Genomic DNA, 18,667 nt, shown 5'->3' on the forward strand with positions numbered 1-18,667 from the left:
TATATATATATATATATATATATATATATATATATATATATATATATGTTTTTTTTCAATACAGGGCTTCTCTGTGTAGCCTTGGTTGTCCTGGACTTGATTTGTAGACCAGGCTGGCCTCAAACTTACAGAATCTGCCTGCCTCTGCCTACCTAAGTGCTGGTATTACAGGCATGTGACACGTGAGCGCGCGCGCGCACACACGCGCATACACACACACACACACACACACACACACTATATTGTCCTATGTCACCTACTATGAGACATTTCAGAAAGAAGACAAAAAAGCATCCAGGAGGCAATGTCCTTAGAGCACTGGCATAAACAGATGCAATGGCCTTCACATCTTCCCTAGGTTCTGGCCATCTCATCACTCCAGTTGCCCCCAAAATGAAAGTCCCTTTCTGCCAGGAAAGCCAATGTCTTCCACGAAGAGAAGAGCAGCACACACTGTTACTAGGTTGGGTGTAGTTACAGAATCTATAGGAGAGGAAGAGTCTTTACCTGGCTTCTAATTAATCATTGAAAAAAAAAAATCCCAAACCATGAGAGATTCCCTGGTAAACCAGTGACTCAAATTTGTGTCCTAAAGACTCCGTGGCTCCTTTTAAAGATACAGGTTCCCAGCTGAGTGTATGGCACACGCCTGGAATCCTGGTACCCGAGGAGCTGAGACAGGAGGATAACAAGTTCAGCAGTGCAGGACCAGCCTAGGTAATATTGTGAGACCTCCATCTTGGAAAAGAATTAAAAGGTCCAGTTCTAGACATTAGGATTAAAGAGAAGTTGACATTTGAAGCAGCAACTTCAGGGGACTGGGATGAGAAAGGCAGAGAGACCTGCTTTTCCTCTGTTTGTCCAGCCTGGCCTGCCTTGATCTCCCTGGCTCAGCCTCCCCAGTGCTAGGGTCAGCATGTGCACTATGCCAAGCCAGGGACCTCACAGAGAAATATTACCCTAAGCAAAGGTTGGATCATTGGAGAGGACTTCAAATTCAGTGTTCATTCATTCATTTGTTACTGAACCTATTAATTCACCACGCATTTCTGTGCCCAATTGCTGTAGTAATTGACACAAGACATAGTAAATATAAGGAAGACCCTTGTCTTGCCTGGCAGGACACACACACATTGTGGCATATATGTTGACTATATAGATGTACTTAGAGTATATATTGTCACATACAATGTGAATAATTACATATATAATTATGTCAGATGGCAAGTACTGAATATATGTAATATGTTACATATGTACAATATACATATTACACACGATGCCAAAGAGAGTACTGCAGAGATATGTTTGCTTATTTTGGTAGATTTTTTTTTTCCTTTAGATGGGGTCTCATGTAAGGGAGGCAGGCCTTAAGACTTGCTTTGTGATGGAGAGGACCCTCCTGCCTCCATTTCCCAAGTGCTGGGTTTCGGAATGTGCCGCCATGCCCAGATGCTGCAGGGCCTCTGAAGGAAGTCCGGTGAACACAGGCCAGAGCGGCTGAGGGAGGAGCAGCTGATGTGTGGCTGCAGCGGACGTTGTCAGCGCTGACTGATGGGCAGTGAGCGGTGCAGAGACCACAGAGGAGAATCAGCTTTACATTTTCCTTCCAATGCACGAGCGTGGTTAATATCTTTAGCCTACACTAAAGATAGCCCGGCAGCAAAGCCTGGCGAGGGATTACAGCTCTAATCTCATTAAGCGCCTTCAGAGGAGAAATGAAGGATGAGAAGCCTGACTCAGCAACATCAACTGTTCTTTGCTTTAAAAAAAATTATCTCTTTTTGTGTGTGCCCTGCATGTGTGCCTGCTGCCCGTGGAGGTCAAAAGGGAGCATGGGATCCCTTGGGACCAGAGTTATAGATAGTTGCAAGCTGCCATGCGGGTCCTCAGCAAGCCATGTGGGTCCTCAGCAAGAGCAGTAAGTGCTCTTAACTACTGACCCAGCCCTTAAGAACCCCCTCCACAATTTTCTTTGAAATAAAGAGATCCATTTATTGTCAGTATCGAAAAGCAAATTTGGAGGCTCAGTAGATGGTTTGTGGTTAATTTCCAGCATCCACACAGTGGCTCACAACCATCTGTATTCTAGTTCCAGAAGACCTGACACACTCCTTTGGTCTCCGTGTATACTAGGCATCAAGTGGTGCGCAGACATACATACAGGCAAAAGGCCATATACATAAAATACGCTGCTTTTAGTCATCAGGAAACATTGATGGGGTGAATGTCTGTCTTCATCACAGAATTCATCTGTTTTGTCCAGTGACTTCCAAAAAGTTAAATATTTGACGGTAAGACACACAAGGAGTTTAAGCAGATGATAATTAGGGCTGTCTGAGATCAAGGGAGGTGGATTAGAGTAATTAAAAACCACTTCCTATTTTAATATTTATTATTTTAAAAGAGGGAGGACAGATTTTAGCTCTCATTTTCAGAGCTGTAAGTCTACCAGGACAGAGAGGGTGTGGCCAACAGAGCAGCTCAAGGATGACAACAGGAAGCAGAGGGAAAGCAACCTACTTCCTCTACTAGGCCCCGCCTACTACTTTTCACCACTTTCCATGATTCTGAAGTCAGAACCCTCAGAATCTGACAGTCGGTAGAAATGGCCTCATAGACACACCCAGAAACAGACCTCACTAACCTCCTACAAGTCAAGTTGACAACCAGGATTTAGCATCACATTATGTAAAAGAAATTTGATTTTTGTCCTCCTTCCCCAGACTCCACCTCCTCCCCATCACTATCCTACAGAGTACCCACTCCAGAATATCTAACAAATTATGTCCTAGAGGCCCCACCATGCTTCACAGAGATGTTGTCCAGTGGGTAGAATGGACTCTGGAGTCTGGTAATTGGTTTTTTGTTTTATTTATTTATACAATTTATTCATTGTATATCCTGATTGCAGCCCCTCCCTCAACTCCTCCCAGTCCCACCCTCCCTTCTTTTTCCCTTTTATCCCCTTCCCCTAGCCAACTGAAAGGGGGATCTAGGACTGGCTGGATCCTCTTCCTCTGTGGCCTGGCAAGCCCACATCGCCAGGGGCAAGTGATCAAAGAGCAGGCAACCAAGTTCATAACAGAGGCATCCCCTGCTCCCCTACTCGGGAATCCCCATTGAAACTGATCTGCCTGTGGGCTAGATCTTAACGGTGTGTGTGTGTGTGTGTGTGTGTGTGTGTCTAGGTCCTTTCCATACATGGTCCTTGGTTGGTGCATCAGTGTCTTCAGGACCCCCTGGGCTCAGATATTTTTAGCTTTATTGGTTTTCTTGTGGGGTTCCTGTCCCCTCTGTGTCCTTCTATCCCCCCTTTTCTGTAAGATTCCCAGTGTTCTGCCCATAGTTTGGTTGTGAGTCTCAGCCTCTGGTTCAATGATGTTGGAGAGGCTGTAGAGAAAGGGGAACCCTCCTCCATTGCTGGTGGAGTACAAACTTGTACAACCACTTTGGAAGTCTATCTGGTGCTTTCTCAGAAAACTGGGAATAGCACTACCTCAGGATCCAGCTATACCACTTCTAGGTATATACCCAAAAGTTGTTCTACTATTCAACAAGGACGTTTGCTCAGCTATATTCATAGCAGCATTATTTGTGATAGCCAGAATCTGGAAACAATCTAGGTGTCTTTTAACGGAGGAATGGATACAGAAATTGTGGCACATTTACACAATGGAATATACTACTCATCTATTAAAAACAAGGAAATATTAAAATTTGCAGCCAAATGATGGAACTAGAAAAGATTTTCTTGAGTGAGGTAAACCAGAAACAGAAAGACACACATGGTATATGCTGACTTATAATTGGATATTAGCCATGTAATATAGGATAGCTGTATTAAATCTACAGACCTAAAGAAACTAAACAACAAGGAGGAAGGATGCTTAAATCTCATTCAGAATGGCAAACGGGATAGATACCAGAATCGGTGGAAGAGAGGGAAATAGGAGGGGAGCCCACTATAGAGGGGCCTCTGAAAGGCAATTGGGTTTTTAATCTCAGTTCCATCTTATTTGCTTGTGTGTCATTGCCACAGGTACATAATTTTAGTGGCTCAGTTTCCTCATCTGTAGCCACGAAAGGATTATGATGGCTGAATGTACCTATGAATATTCATACATGTAAGCCATTTAGATTGGTCTAGACTAAGATCAATGGCACACAGGGACAGGATTGTTTTGTTTTCAAGGATTATGAGGTAGACTGGAGATTCAATAACTATATTTGAAAATCAAACATAAAATGGGACTGAAAACAATTCTCCTTTTTTTTCTTTGTAACAAAAATATTTAAGACTCTCTGTAAGAATCTGTAATATAAAAACCACGCTGTGCACATTTAAAAGTTGAGACCAGCAAGAACAAGGACATAAAAAAAGAAGTGAAGTTGGTAACAATGCCTAAAGAGGCCGGGGGATGGCTCAGTCGGTAAAATGTTTACTGTGCAAATGCCAGGCTCTGAGTTTGGCTCCCCAGCATCCACATGAGAAGCCAAGTGTGGTGGCATGTCTATAACCCCAGCATTAGGTGGGTGTTGGGGGAGGGCAGAAAGAGGAGGCTCATTGGTGCTCCCTGGTCAACCAGCTTAGCAGGATTGATGAGCTCCGGGTTCAATGAGAAACCCTGTCTCAAAAGACAAGACAGAGAGCAATCGAGAAACACACTAATGTTGATGTCTGATCTCTACCTGCATGTACATACACACATGTACAATCACGTGCGTGCACACACACAAGCAAAGTGTGCTGGCTAGTCATGTCAACATGAAAGGAGGGAACCTCAATTGAGAAAATGGCTCCATAGATCCCGCTATATGGTGTGTTCTTAATTAGTGATTGATGGGGAGGGCCCAGGCCATTGTGGGTGCTCCCATCCCTGGGATGGTGGTCCTGGGGTCTATAACAAAGCAGTCTGAGCGAGCCATGAGGGGCAAGCCTGTAAGCAGCGCCCCTTGATGACCTTGGTATCAGCTGCTTCCGGGTTCCTGCTGTGTTTGCGCTCCTGTCCTGACTTCCTTCCTTGATGGACCACGGCATGAAAGTATAAGCCCTATAAACCCTTTCATCCCCCAACTTGCTTTTGGTTGTGGTGTAACCCCAACTAAGACACAAAGCACACTGTGCTACCCTATGCACACGCAATGGGTAGGCCACACATTTTGACTTTAAGCATCTTAGTCACCATTGCAAAAAGAGAAACGCGACTGGTTGCTCATCAGATTTAAAAAGAGGACAATTGCTGAAGAGAAGCATTATTCCTTATGTAAGACAATAGCACTACATTAACACATATTATTACTTCTAAAAACCATCTTTGAGGTGAGGCTGCATGATTATAACCAATACCATTGCCTCTTTTAGGAAAGGAATGTACAGATTTCTCAGGAGTACTGTCTGTAATATTTCTCACTCACCTGAAGCTCACAAACTAGAGGCAGTTCTATGGAGAGCTGAGGCTGAATCACCCTGGACCTTGGCTCCCTGCTTCATGAAGATAAAGGTTTTTTCAAATGCCCAAAAAGTACTAGAAGAGAGAATAGAGATGGGCTCCCTTAAGGTTAGCACCACACACTGGGGAATGCTATGTGCCAGCAGCTTGCCTGCACGCTAGGACCGGAGCACCCAGCTTTGATGGTCAGTTACTTGCCTGACGCACTTTCCCTTCTTCAGCACTTCTCACCACATTTCCTGTGTCAGTTCTCTGTCCTGTTACACGGTCTAACAACAGTCCTCTCCAGAGAGGGTGTGGGAATTTATGTCTTTTCCTGTTTGGGAAGCTATAACAAAATACCATGGTTTACAAATAGCAGTGATTTATTCCTCACAGTTCTGGAAGCTGAGGCGTCCAAGGTCAAGTCCCTGGCAGGCTTGGTGAGCCAATGGTGTTTTCTTCATGTGCCTTAACATGGTGAAGGGCAAAGAGCTCCTCTGAGCCTCAAATCCCAGTCAGGAGGGCTCCACGCATGATCTCACCATCCTTAAAAGCAGAGGCCCCACCTCCCAATAGCATCACAATGGTGAATTTTTTTGTGGGGGCGGGAGCACAGATGTTTAGAACATACAAATTGATACACTGCATGTACAGCAACTAGCATGTTCTTGACTCACAGTTGATAATAGGCAATCAGTAGCTGATTACCTATTGATCATGATTAATTACAGGACTTCATCAGCCATACCAACACAGTGACCCTAATCCTCTCACCACCAACCTACAATCAGTTGGAGATTAATTTACAGAGCAAGTCCTTGCTCTCTAATTCACCAGTGTCTGCATTTTCAGAATCTTTTAAGTGGCAGATGTGTTAGATATGAAAAACATAACACAGGGATTCAGAGTTTTTAAAAGAAAGAAAACAAACCAAATTAAAAAAAAATAACAAAACACATTCCCTGAGGGATCAGGTATGTTTATTTGGCTTCAACTGCCATCTTGAAATGTGTTATATATATAGGACTTGTTTACAGCTCTCAGCTGGAAAGATCTGGAAAAGCCATCCTGTTCCCTCACCCTAAAACTGAGACAAGGCAGGGCCAGCTCTAGACCTTCTCATATTGGTTCAGCATTCCATTATCCATGGAACAACACAGCCGCATTCCCAACATGAATCTTCACACAGTGTTCTGGATTCCCGCTCCCGTGTTTGCTTCCTAGTTTGGTTTCACAGAAAGATAAACAAAAACTAAACAACTCCTGCTGGCCATTCTCACAGTGTTGTGTCGGTGTCTTAGGGTTTCTGTTGCCTCAATCAAACACTACAACCCAAAGCAACTTGGAGAGGAAAGCATTTATTTTACCTTAGACTTCCAGGCACCAGCTCATCATTGGGTGGAGTCAGGGCAGGAACCCAAGCGGGGCAGGAAGAAACTACAGAGGAATGAGCTCTGCTTCCTGGCTTGCCCCCTGTAGCTTGTTCAGTCTCTTTTACCATCCAGGACCACCTGCTCACAGATGCCACCGCTTCTATGGGCTGGGCCTGTCCACATTAATCAGTCAAAAGCCCCACAGACTAACCTACAGTAAATCTGGTGGAGGCATCTTTTTAATTGCGGTTCCCGTTTTCAGTTGACTCTATCTTTTAGCAGGTTGACAAAAAACTAGCCAACACAGCCGGTGTCTGTTAAAACAGAAAAAAACAGCTGTCTGGATGTCTGTGGTTTCCAAACCAGTTAAGATCTGAGAATACCACCACCTTCTGATTCTTCTAATCTGGTAACTCTGATCCTCGGCTCCAGTGCAACCCACTGCCTGTTCCTTTTCTGAGCCGCAGGTGGCGCTGTGTGCAAGCCTAAACTGTCTCTTAACTCATCCGCACCTCCCCATGCTCTTCCCAGGGCTGGCTGCTCCCGAAGACCCTGTCTTGAGCCTTGTGAAACAGGCACAGTGCGCAACTTCGCCATGGCACTGTTATGCATGTAGCTGTAGCCGTGAAAGGCAAAAAGAAGTGATAGATGCAATTTTCTAGACTTGGCCTTAAAACAACAGCAGCAGCAACAAACCCGAATTCTCATTTTATTTCTCCCCCATAAGCTTTGGCGCTCAAGGGCAGAGATGCCCCTGCCCTCAGGCCTAGAGGGCTGCCGAGAGCCTACTGCCCTCATTGACTTGGACAATAAATACCCTGGGCTGTGAGAGGTATGAGACTTAAAGGCCAATATGTTAGGCTGAAAATTTAAGTTTTGTTACAGTAATTACTCACACCTAATGGATACAAACATTAGCTGATAAAACCCCACTAGCCCCCTTCCCCACCCCCCTAACACGGCAATCCTATTGGAGACATTCATAGGAAATACCCAAGTTTCCTGCAATAGGGAGTTCTCCTTCTACATTAGACCGAAGCGGGAAGAGACCATCCCTGTCAATGAAACTTAAAAGGTTTCTTTCTGCATTTGTTTCTTTATTTTCCAAGACAGTAGTTCTCTGTGCGGTCCAGGCTGGTTTTGACTGCAGCTCTCTGAGTGCTGGGGCTGCAGGTATGTGCCATTACTTGTTTTTGTTTTTGTTTTTCTTAGGGGTCTTATGTAGCCCAGAATGGCCTTGAACTTGTTACCCAGGGCTTCATGTATGCTAGATAGGTGCAACCCATTTCCTTTCAAAAAGAAGTTTCATCTTTATTTATTTACTTATCTATTTATTTATCTGTTTATTTATTGTTTATTTCTCTGCAGCACAGGACCCCAGGCCTTGTGCATGCTGGGGAAGTGTTTTACTGCTTAGCTGTGGCCCAGCCCTCTGCCAGTTAAACACATTATCTCCCTAGTTGCTCAGCCGGCAAAGGGCTGGGTCTGCAGGCCCATCCGCAGGTCAGAAGGGAGGAGGCTGGCAGGGAAAATGCAGAGTACAGGCGTGCATGCGCGCTCACGCACACACACACACACACACACACACACACACACACACACACATACATGCTGAGAGTCAGAGAGAGAGACAAGAGAGAGAGGGGGGGAGACTAACCTTATAACATGGTCATGTTTGTTTTTAGGAAGGCCAATACACATTTTGGAATAGAGTGAATCCTTCAACAAAAACAAAAGTCCTGTAAGGATCACAATGGGATATCACCTTTATGTTTGTTTGAGACAGGGTCTCACTCTGGTGCCCATTATGGCCTGTAACTCACTACAGAGCCCAAGTCTCTCTCAAACTCTGTCAGTTTTGTGCCTGAGTGTCCCAAGTGCTGGGGTTGCGGGTTTAAGCTCCCAGGCTTGGCTCAGCTTTTTCTCCCTTTGCTGTACACGCCTCTCCCCTGACAGGTGGCTCTCATTTCCCTCCCTTGGAGCCGGGCTGTCCTCATGGCTTGCACTGGTCAGCAGACTGAAGCAGAGGCATCGTTACCAGAGGCAGCACCCCGTGACTACCTAACTTCTGCTCGCTGGGAGCCCAGCTGCTACATCATGAAAGCCTGTTTAGTTTGTGGGAGAGGGAGGGGCCCAAGCAAAGGCTAGCAGCAGCTGTTTGTCTTCTGAGTGATGTCTCCATGGGTGTTCTGCCCAGCTGAGCTCCCAGTCAAACTCAGAAGCATTTGTGACCACGATCCAGAAGAACTGCTGAGCTAAGGCCCATTAACTCATAGAATCATAGGAAGTGATAGGGTTGTGGGTCTGGCTCATTTGGTAGAGTGATTGCCTTGTGTGCATGAGGTCCTGGATTTGATCCCCAGAACTGTGTAGACCAGGTAGCACATGCCTATAATTCCAGCATGGGAGGTAGAGGCAGAAGAATCAGGAGTTCAAGTTCACCTTCAGCTGAATATTGAGTTCAAGGCCAGACTGGGCTATGTGAGACCCTGCCTCAAAAAAAAAAAAAAAAAGCCACTGAATTTTTTTTTTTTTTTTTGGTTATTCTGTGATAATAGATAACTAAGATACACAAGTGCAGGTAAGTGCTTTTAAACAAGACATGAATGTCTCAAGGGTGAATAGGGGCTTAGACATTAGACAGTAGGACAGAGAAAGAAGAGAAGAATGGTTCAATAGATTATTGAATTCCCTTATGGCTGAGTCAGATAGGCCAGGAGGACTCAAAGACCATCAAGATAAATTCCTGCCCTCACAGAAGTCAAGGTAAGGCTGAGGAAGATGGAAAGGCAAAGGGTTTCCTTTTCCTGAGGACCTGAATTTAGTTCCCAGAACACACATCAGGTGATTCACAACCTCTGGTAACTCCAGCTCCAGGGGACCCTATTCTGGTCTCTGCAGGTACCCACATACATATATCACCCCCCACACAATCAAAACTTAAATCTTAAAAGGAAAGAAAAATAGTTACTGAAATTGTCACTGAGTGGCAGACTCAAGGAACAGAGAGTTTGTGAGTAGGGGCTGGAAGATAGCTCCGTGAGTAAAATGCTGACCCAAATAAAAAGCTGGGCCTCACATGTGCGCCTTCAACTCCTCCCAGGAGGTACAGACAGGAGGACCCCTGAAGCTTGCTGCCCAGCTGATGAGCTCTAGGCTCAAAGAGACTGTTTTAAAAAAATAAAAAAGGTGGCTAGTTACTGAGGAAGATACTAGACATTGAACTCTAGCCTCTACAGGCATGTGCGCACACGTGAGCGCAATGTATGCATGCTCACATGAATGTACAAAATGAGTATTACTCGATGAGAAGCTTGAGGGACTGCAGACAGGGAAGGAAGCACGTTCCAGGAAACAGGAGGGCATTCATGAAGACAGGCAGGGGAGAATGGGTGTGGCCAGCGGAACAGCCAAGGCAGTTTGCCACCGCTGGGCTGAGAGTAGCAGAACTCTACGGCCCTACCCAGTCTACCCCTTCCGTGCCACACGACACAGAGCAGCACTGAGAGCTACGTGATCATCATGTCTGGCCACACTAGACCTGGGCCTTATTTTAGGCTGAGTGGAGTACAAATGCGTTGCCAGCTTTCGGCTTGCAGGTGACAAATGAATCCCAAGTGTCCTTCAGGCTAATCAACATCTCTCACTTGGAGACGTAGCAATCATGACATTTTTCTTACTTATGACTTTTGCAAAAAGTTCTAATTTGGGTTCTTCATACATTATGATATAAATCAATGATCACCAACAGTTCCCATTTCCAAACCGTAACTGTCCTACCTATATACAGCCACCAACTCCTCGCTATTGAGCAGATACTGGGAAGACCTACAAAGAGAGCTAAGCAAGATGATTGGCTTTCTTTGGGGGCATGATTATATCCCCTGTTCATAAAGCATTCAATGACACCAGACACGAGTGTCATAGTTCCCTTTTTCCTGCTCTGACAAAACATCATAACTAAGGAAACTTCTAAAAGAAAGTGTTTAATTTGAATTTACGGTTTCAGAGGCTAGTTAGAGTCTATGATGGTGGAAGATAAGCAGGAACAGCTGGGAGCTTACAATCCAGCTGGAAAGTAGAAGGCAGAGATCTGGGGATGGTGAGAGTCTTCTGAAACCTCAACATTCACTCCCAGTGACACACCAACTCCAATGAGGCCATACCTCTTAATCCTTCCCAAATAGCGCCATCAAGTGGAGACCAAGTACTCAGACATATGAGCCTATGGGGGCCATTCTCATGTAAACCACTACAGAGGGGAAGTTTTATATTCTGCACTTTGCTTGGATTTTAAAATTACATGCATGCGGAGCTGTGCACAGTGGGAGCTGGCAATGCAGATGGGAAACAGTGGTCTGCTGATCAGCCTCCACCAGCCCTTGGGCACTCATCCTCATGTTCTAAGAATCGCAGTTAGTGGCAATGATTGCTAGTAATAATCATTGTTAGTGACTGTTGAGGTTATGAGTGTATCACATGAATGCTAACGATTGGCTATTTTATTTTTGGCTTCTCAAATAACTTACCCCTTAACAAATCATGTGTGACTTTGTTTTCTCTTTCCTTTGGATGGGGGGGAAGTACAGCTGTAAACTATTTGAATATAGGAAATGTTATTCTTGTAGCCTTGACATTCAGAGCAAAATGTAAAATAGACATTTTTTTTGTGTGTGAGATTTTAAAGATCAGGATTATTTTAATAACATTATTTACTAGTTTTAAAGTTGTGGTTATCCCAACTTTACTGAGGAGGAAAACTACTGAATAAAATAACTAATTTGTGATAACTATTTTACATCAGTTTAAGAAAACAACAACAAAACTGTGACTCCACTCATACTGTTTTCAGATGGCTTGTATTAGAGAAAGAGAATGCATTAAATTGTCTCTTAATCGCCTCTCCCCAACACACCCAGTGGGAACTGAACCCAGGGCCTCCAGCTTGCTAGGCAAGTGCTCTATCTTGAGTCTGAATACATAAAGCCCTGGGTTTTATTGTCCTTTTGAGGTTTGAGGAAAAAAGCCTTTCTCTAGCTCCATCTCCCATTTAGGAGATCAGGAATACCCAAACTTGAGGATGAAGAAAAAAAATTCAACTTTATTTGTATGTGTTTCATTTAAATTCAGTAAGAAGCCATTATTGTTCCTCCCTTTCTCTCTCCTTTCCATCCCTTCCTCCCTTGCTCCTCCCTCCCTCTCTCCTTCCCTCCCTTTCCTTTGGCAGTGATTCACTGTCCTCAAACTTGTAATCCTGCTACAGTATCCTACGTACAAAGTTTCCAGACATGGCCAATCATGTCCAGCAAATTTTCAAGACATTTCTTTTACGTATGTACAGTCTGGGCCTTTATTTTTTGTATATTAGGCCATGATCTCATATGGAACGTGTTCCAGAAGCTCTGGCTCCTTCCCATTGGTCCTAACAAAGTGTGCTTCTCAGAGGGGCACAGGCTGGCACTTGAGCTAAACCCAGGTGCCCTTCTCCTTGGCTTCCTTCTTCTTCTGGTGGTCCTCCTTCACGTGCTTCAGGGTGTCGCGACCGGCCTTTGCCGATAAGGACGACGCAACAACCGAGGATTTCTTCAGCGGCAAGTTTATTGAACAGCTCTTTCTTGCAGATGGTGAAGGACCCAGACCCCGGGTTGTGCTCTGCTTAAATAGCCAGCAGAGAGGCATGTTCATCTGTAATTGGTGCTCCACATAATACCCAATTAACATGTGATCTCCCATTGGAGGATCACACAATCCTACATTAGCATAAGGCGGCGCATGCGCAAATCGCGAAGCAATGCTGACAAGAAGCGCGAAAATGCTGGCAAGAAGAAACCAGGAAGCAGGAAGCCGGCGCCATCTTGTAATGGCGGGAGTGGCTCCCGACATCTCCCCCTTTTATATATATAAGAGGCCATCTCAATCAGAAAAATAACACACCATGAGGTTACCGATCAGCCTGCTGAGCCAACAGCATCAGCGATCAAGGAGTTTACACAGTGTAAGAGACCCTCTGCACCTTGAGTCCCGTGCAATGGGAACCTGAGCCCTGGGAGGTGCAGAAGTCTGTCTTGAACAGCATCCTGGTGCAATGGGAACCTGTGCCCTTCAGGGGTGCTAAAAGTTCTGACAGAGTCTCAACGGCTGAGCACGTTAAGCCAGACTTGAGGGGAGGCTCCCTGTTCCACAGCCAACATAGCCTAAACCATGGCCACATTTTTGAAATGTTGTTGTCTTTTGAATCTGCAGAGCAACCAAAAACAGAGAAACAGTCCAGCCAGTAGCAACACTCCAAATATTCCCACGCCAACCCACTCCTTAAAATAGGAAAAGGCAGAAGATAGACATTGGCAAATAAGGTAGTCCCAGAGAGTCATTAGTGGCGAAAAATCTTGGGAAGACTTGTGCATCATGCATCACCGGCATGGGTCGAGGAAAGGCTGACAGGATCCCCCATCGAATCTCCTGGGTCTCCACCTCCAAGCTCGTCAGCAGTCCGTTCAACATCAGGATCAGGATCAGGGTCATCGTGCTTCACCACCCGGGTCAATCGCGCCGGAACCCAAATTGGATTTTCTTGGTCCTGTGGGAAAATACACACAGCTCCCCTGGATCTTATTAAAATAGGATCCGGTCCTTTAATGATTATCAATGTTGCCGGAGTAGGTGCATCGTAACACAGCCCATACATCTAGAGTGGAGCATAGCACCTGTACTTGATGGCTAGTGTAAGGAGTAATAAGAGCAGAGAGCACAGCTGCTGCCAAGCCTTGATTTGTTACCGGTATTTGTTCATATACTTCAGGTGGGTATAAGGTCTGATTAACTACCCACTGGCCTTGTCCAGTAAGCATATCATAATTCCATTGAGGCCGTTGATTGGCTATATTTTGCTTTGCTTGAGCTGAGCACAGCTCGTGAAAGATGGACTTCCAGTCTAAATATTGCCCCATAGTCAGACAGGCTCTTACAGTATTGTACCAATCGTCTGGAGTCATGGCATTGTCAGCCAGTCTTTATCAGCGCCACTGTAAAGGAGGCACTGACGCCATATGTCTGGACTGCTTCTGCTAATGCCTTCAACTGTTTAAGATCTAAAGGAGAATGATGTCTATTATTCTGAGCGTCCTCCCAGATTGGGAACGCGGTTTTAATCCGCTTCCTCTCTTTTTCTGATATCAGGGAAAATTTTGTCTCTGCAGATTTGGGTTTTTCAGTGGCTGACTTCCGCATGGAGAACCCGGAAGTGCCAGCATAGGCCACATATGGTGGCGGATCTGGGCAGTAACGCCCTTCCTCATATTTAGCTGCTTCCTCATCCAACTCTGCCTGCTCGTCAGGGTCGAGCCCTGACTCCTCATCAGTTTGTTGATTCTCAGAAGAGCTGTTTTCGCTCTCTGTAGACTCCGGCTTGCTCGATGACGAGGCGACTTTCAAATTCTGAAACTCCGCTAAACTAGGATATAGCGGGGCACCACTCTTCTTTTCCTTGCTACCAGTCTGTTTTGGTTTCTTTGACTTCTTAACTAGCTTTCGCGCCTTCGGCGCTTTAGCCTTATCTTCTTTGGTCCCATCCTTAGGGGATTTACCGGTCTTAATTCCCTTTTCTGCTTCGGATAGACTGTCTTGATGATCTGCCAACACCCTCTGCCCTTCTTTCACTTTGTCTTTGCATTTCTCATCTTTCAAACATGATTTAATCAACTTGTAGATAGGAAAAGTCCCTGGCCTCAATGTTCCCTTCTCTTTCTCTTCTTCTAAGTCATGGCCTAACTTGTCCCAACAACCCATAGTCAGGTCGCCCGATATTTGAAACCAAGGAGCCACCCGATCCACTTCCTTAATAAAATTACGGAGCACATACCTCGAAATTTTCAAATCCTTCTCCTTAAGTAATACGTGCACCGCTTCTAAAAACGGCTTTACTGGATGATTTCCCATGCTTCCTTTATCTACAGGAGTGGGAAGGACGGCTCAGTTATCTACCTGAGGCTTACAGTCCGTTTGTATCACAAGGTGGAGAAACACACACTTTATCTCGTTTCCCGCAATTAAGGCACAGACAGCAAAACAAAATGTAAATGGAACAGCAAGCAATAAACAATCCACCCCACATCCAATCAATCATACCTTGCAGAAAAGTACCGCGGTTCTCACGCCACTGACTTTGAATCCTTACTCGACGAGCAGTCGGGGTCCTTCGAAGCGATCCTCCACTCCGGGGTTCGGCGGTTCCCGGGTTTCGGCACCACTTGTCGCGACCGGCCTTTGCCGATAAGGACGACGCAACAACTGAGGATTTCTTCAGCGGCAAGTTTATTGTACAGCTCTTTCTTGCAGATGGTGAAGGACCCAGACCCCGGGTTGTGCTCTGCTTAAATAGCCAGCAGAGAGGCGTGTTCATCTGTAATTGGTGCTCCACATAATACCCAATTAACATGTGATCTCCCATTGGAGGATCACACAATCCTACATTAGCATAAGGCGGCGCATGCGCAAATCGCGAAGCAATGCTGACAAGAAGCGCGAAAATGCTGGCAAGAAGAACCAGGAAGCAGGAAGCCGGCGCCATCTTGTAATGGCGGGAGTGGGTCCCGACATCAGGGAGCTGTCCCAGCTCTTCCAATGCCTGATGTGCTCAATGAACACACTGGTTCTCTTGTTGAGGCTCTTGCCCTTAACCTGCTTGTTCATAGTGATGCCCAGAACATGCTGGGTGACGTTGTACTACGAGTTTTGCCATGGTAACACTTATGGAGCATTCCTTTTTGAACAGTGCCCATCCTCTTGATGTCTACATTGTCACCTTTTTTTTTTTTTAGATTCACATGTATGTGGCCAACGGAACAACTCAGTGTTCCCTGAAAGGCCTGGAGAACAGGTACCGACTGCCTCTCCTCTTCCCCTTTGTGTTTGTCATCTTGGTGAGTTTCTGCAAGATGGCTGCCTCGGTGGAAAGGACTCTTAAGACATTTCTAAGTGCAGAATACAGTGTTAACTATAGGCACAATTCGATCCAACCAGATCTTTTTGTGCCGTTTTTTAAGTTTAAGCTGCACTTAGCATATTCTCAGCACAAGTAAATGAGCCATAAACAAACACACACAGTGCTAAGGGTGTAGCTCAGTGGTACAGTGCATGTACGGGACCTTGGAATCTAGACCTGGGCCACCACCAGAGCAAAGAATGACTACAGGAAAGGCACAATCTCATCAGAAAAAAGCAATAGATAAAATTTTGGGAATACATTACTCCAATAGTTTGCATCTTCGGGCTCTCTCTGAGGTCCCATAAGAGAGGCCCTCATGCTTAGGTGAACAGCTCCGTATATATCTTCTGCAGGATGTGCCTGGGGACACAAGTCCCACATCACTTCCTGCTCTGCAGCACAGATGATTGGTTCCAGGACATTCATTCTGCTTTAATTTGTCCATGCAGAACCGTTTAGCTCTCTTTCCTATTGAGAACCGCCCCTCTCAGGCTCATGGTGGATCTTCCGCTGTCCTCCTCACCTTGGCCCTTCACCTCTAGGTCTAGGGCACAGACTCCACACCTCCCAGCTGCTAACTCTTTCCAGCAATCTCCCTCTCCTCATTACATCAGCCTCACCCCACAAAGGAGCTTCAGGATATCAAAAGTTCACCAGTGTCCCCCCCCCACAAGTCACCCTGAGTTTGAAGGAAGAATAGCACAGTGATAGCTGCTATGGAGACCTTAGGTGCTCTGTACTTGACACTGAAATGTTAGAGGTGCTCAGTGGCCCTGGGTGGGGGTGTCAGTGCACAGTTTTGGAGCAAGATAATTGAGAGTTCAGTATCTGACCTGGGAACTACACACGAATGGCCCACCAGCCACCGGTGCTTGGGACTTTCCGCCACGCCCTGCTGCTCCCACACCTGTTTTTTGTTTGTCTCAAGGCAGGTTCTCAAGTAACCTAGGCTGACCTTGAACTCACTATGTTGATCTTAAAGTACTGATCCAGCTACCTTTACATTCTCAGTGCTGGCATTACAGAAATGCTCCATCACAGCTGCTGTGTGATGCTGGGCACCCCACTCAGGGCTTCCTGTACGCTAGGCAAGCATTCTGCCAGTTGAGCCAGATCCTTGACCACCCCTCCAGCCACCTTCAACACCGAATAGGGCCCAAGCGTACATCAGTGTCAAGTCAGCCCTGAAATGCCCTTGCTGGGTGAGAAGTGATCCTCCCTCTCTCTAGCAAGGCAGCTAAGGAGTAGCCTGTGACCAAAACAAACAGAAAAAGAGAATAATACAAGAGTCAGAAAGACTTGGCTCTCCTTTAGGGCAGAATCAGAATGATGATGCAAAGACACCTTAACATCTCGCAGTACCGTCTAACCTTTTCACATTGCGATACAATGATTATATCATCATCTGCAGCTGGACCATATCCGACTTTGATTCTAGTGTGTTGTCAGGTCACTGGTCACCGTGACCACTGTCCTCAAAGCCCAGTCATGACTCCTGAATTCAGCCCTTCTACAGATGTAGCCCATTTAACCACTTAAGCACCCTTCCTCTGCAGCATCCTAATTCAACCTGTGGCTGGAGACCATGAGCAAACACATATTTCCAGTGGTCTTAGGAACTGAGACATCACTCAGTAACAGAATTACAGTTATAAAATAGCAGCAGAAATAAATTTACGCTTGGGGGGGTTCCTAAGATTTCGACCCACAGGTTGAGAACCTCCCGCTTGATTTCCTGCACACCGTTAGCCTCACGGGATTAACAGGGAAAAGGGATGCCTTCCCTGCTGTGCATCCGTAAGACTCCCAACAGCACAGACACATTCCCAGGCTGGAGGCTGGGAACCTTCAAATCTGCTCCTATGGCCATGACAAAGGATGTGGCCAGCACCTCCAACACAGGTGAACACTAGGCATTTTCGTTGCTCAGGGTTGCAGCTGCCTCCCCAGGAAACCCTCAGGACAGATATACGGCAACACTAAGAGCTTGGGTCAGAAATACCAACAAGCCATGCTTGCCTGCTACTTCTCCCAACTCCTACTTCCTCCTTAGAGAGCAAGGAGAGAGAAGCCTGGCTGCTTTCTCTCAGGAAATCAATCAGTGGAGGCATGAGGAAATCAGCTGCAGCGAGCTGTTCTTCACACCTGGGATCGCCTTTAATCACCGCGTTCCTGCATCTGCTCTCCCAACAGACGCTCTGTGGTGCTCTGTGGTATAGATTTCAGGCTTCGAGGCCGCTTTCTCCATGACCTGGGGTTCTCATGATTTAGCCCTGTCACATTTCCGTGGCCAAACTCCCTCTCCAACTGTAAGAATTGCATTTCCTTTCCCCTGCTTTTGTTTCCTTTGCAAAAGGGTTTACAAAACATTCTCCAAGACATCTCAACTGTTTTTTTTTTTTTTTTTTAAAGCTAGATTTGATTCTTTATCTTACTTCTTCCAACTGTTCTCATTCGCCTGCCTTGGCTGGGGGAGGCTTATAAATATTCATGAGTTATTTTCTAACTTCACAGGTGAGGACAGATATTTCCACAGAGGGGCCTTTGGCTCTGTCAATTCCATAGCTCTGAATAGGTGAAAGAGAGACAGCTAGGCTTCCAGCTTCCTGTATGCAAAGAAAAAAAAAAAAAGCCTGCAGGCTCTCTCCCCCGCAGGCTCTCTCTCCTGCAGGCTCTCTCTCCTCAACCTCTCTCCTAACAGGTATCAACTGATTTGTGTGAATTTTAAGTACCAACCCTGGATGGAGAGTCTAACTAATTTCATTTCTTTGTTAACCAAAGTGTATACGGAAAATGCATAGACAGTTGGTTAACTAGTAATTCACAGTGTTGCTGGTGACCAGAAGGAATGGAAGGTAGGGGTGCACGTTGCGCAT

At 45.7% G+C, this 18,667-nt stretch overlaps 1 protein-coding gene and 1 pseudogene across 3 annotated transcripts in view; one reads left to right on the plus strand and one right to left on the minus strand.

Annotated features, from left to right (window-relative positions):
- Ccdc3 (coiled-coil domain containing 3) overlaps positions 1 to 18,667 on the plus strand; it is a 171,110-nt gene that overhangs the window by 31,684 nt on the left and 120,759 nt on the right. The window lies entirely within an intron of this gene.
- Positions 12,173 to 15,722, minus strand: LOC129666641 (60S ribosomal protein L21-like; annotated as a pseudogene).

This window comes from Psammomys obesus, unplaced genomic scaffold (assembly GCF_907164565.1).
Source record: "Psammomys obesus unplaced genomic scaffold, mPsaObe1.curated_primary_1811, whole genome shotgun sequence".
Taxonomy (NCBI): Eukaryota; Metazoa; Chordata; class Mammalia; order Rodentia; family Muridae; genus Psammomys; species Psammomys obesus.